We start from the raw sequence: 2,462 nt of genomic DNA, 5'->3' as shown, positions 1-2,462 counted from the left end.
GGGGGGGGGGGGGGGGGGGGGGGGGACACAAGGCATTATTTTTTAATGGATACGGAGTTTTATTTTGGGAAGACAAAGAAAGTTCTGGAGATGGATGGCGGTGGTTTTTGCACAACAATGTGAATGTACTTAATGCCACTGCACTGTCCACTTAAATGGTTAAAATGGTAAATTTTATGCTATGTATAATTTACAAAAAATGCAAAAAAAAACCACCCCACCCTCAATTGCTAAAAAATAAAATAATGAACACCTGTGCAACTACCACCCCGTTCATCAGTTCTTAACATGATGTCTTTTTTTCTTTTCTTTCTTTATGAAATGAAACATCACAGATTCAACTGAGTTTTCTCAGTCGTGTTTTGAGGTGTGTCCGTGTTGACACATGTGGCTCTGGGTCATTTATCTTAATTGCTGTATTATAATTCATCACGTGCACATGCCATGCTCTATGAATCCCTGGACATTTGCTTGTTTCCAGCTTTTCAAAGCTACACACAATGCTACCGCCAATTCTGTACCTTTCTCCTTGAGTGCACATGAGCCTTTCTCTAGAACAGTGGTTCTCAACCTTCCTAATGCCGCGACCCTTTAATACAGTTCCTCATGTTGTGGTGACCCCCAATTTCATTGTTACAAATTGAACATAATTAAAGCATAGTGAGTAATCACAAAAACAATATGTAATTATATATGTGTTTTCCGATGGTCTTAGGCGACCCCTGTGAAAGGGTCGTTCGACCCCCAAAGGGGTCGAGCCCCACAGGTTGAGAACCGCTGCTCTAGAAGTAGCCGGAGCGCCTGGGTTTCAGGTATAAATAGCGTCACCTTTCTTAGGCACTGCTCTAGGCGATTTCTCAAAACACACTGCTTCCAAAGGGCTTCTAGCAATTTTCACTCCCAGCAAGAGTTGTGAGAGCCCCCATTCCTCTCCATCCTCTCGATGACCTGGCATTTATTGGACTTTTTCTGTTTTGCCAGCCTGACGCAGGTAAAATGATATCTCATTGTCACTAGATTTTGAATGGCCCTCCCTTTATGAAACATTTTGCTGGAGCCCTTTGTTGCTGACTGCTCGTCCGGGCACTCCCGGCTGCTTCCCACATCTGTTTTCCTCCCCTTTTTTTTGCCAGCCTGACGCAGGTAAAATGATATCTCATTGTCACTGGATTTTGAATGGCCCTCCCTTTATGAAACATTTTGCCGGTGCTGACTGCTCGTCCAGGCGCTCCCGGCTGCTTCCCACATCTGTTTTCCTCCCCTTTACCAATAAAAGCACTCCTAAATGTCAGCTGGCCTCACGGCCACTGGAAATACAGACTCTTCCCCGAATCCCCTACAGCTCCATGGAGCCACGTGATCAGGGCTGAGCGCAGAAGTGGTGCATGTGTATGCCTTTGGGGAAGTGTCAGAGGAAGGAGGCATGCCTGTCTCCGTGCCTCTTCTCTTTCCTCCTGGCCGGAATGCAGATGTGGTGGCTGCAGCTGGAGCAGTCATCTGGGACCGTGAGGCGAACCTGGGGACAGAGGCCATGCCTGACAGAGGAATGGGCTAGAAGGAGCGAGGGTCCCTGGCCCAGGAGGCGCCACGCCAACCCTGGACTGCCCACCCAGACATGCACACGACGGAGAAAGACACCTCTGCGTTGCTTCCTGGTCTCCTGGCTTTCCTATCCCTGGCCAGCGAATCTAACCCTAACAATACGCTGTCAATTCCTCCTTCCGCACACGACCAACAGGGTGGCGGGAGGGCAGTTTCCCCGGGGAGAAGGGAGAGAGAAATGTCTCTCAGATGCCATCAGTAAAGGTCTGCAGGCCCTGGCCGGGTGGCTCTGCTGGCTAGAGCATCATCCTGATACGTCAAGGAGGTGGGTTCGATCCCTGGCCAGGGCACATACAAGAATCAAACAATGAAGGCATCAATAAGTGGAACAACAAGCCGATGTTTCTCTCTCTTGCCCTTCCTCGCTCTCTCTCAAATCAATTTTAAAAATTTAAATAAATTAGTAAACACCCAGGGACCCAGCCAGTCTCCCAGTGCTGGACTGCCTGTTAGATTCTGGACTTGACTCAAGGCACCTAACAACCTCTGTCCCCAAAAGCAGTGGAGACCAGAGGGCCTTGTTTGAGGAAGGAGGTGTTTTCGGAGTCTGCAGCGCTGGCTCCTCGGGGCCCCTCTCTCGGGGTGCAGGCTCCACGGCCCCGACCTGCGTGGGGCTCTATGGAAGCCCCTGTCCCACACCGACTGGGGGGGTGCTTGTGTCCACTGTGAGGCGTGGAGAACTGAGGACTGTGGGAAGTTTGCTGCTTTTAAGCAACGAATACGTTTGCTCTGACAGGTGTTGAGAACTGCTCTGCTCTCTCTCCCACGCTCAGGCGGCTCTGAAACCACAGGTGAAGGGGTTATTTTGAGTGGACTTGACAGCCATTCCTCACTTCCTGTCCTCACCCCCCCAACCCTCT

The sequence above is a fragment of the Myotis brandtii genome, unplaced genomic scaffold (assembly GCF_000412655.1).
Source record: "Myotis brandtii unplaced genomic scaffold, ASM41265v1 scaffold454, whole genome shotgun sequence".
Taxonomy (NCBI): domain Eukaryota; kingdom Metazoa; phylum Chordata; class Mammalia; order Chiroptera; family Vespertilionidae; genus Myotis; species Myotis brandtii.
Note: the sequence above shows the minus strand (reverse complement) of the source record.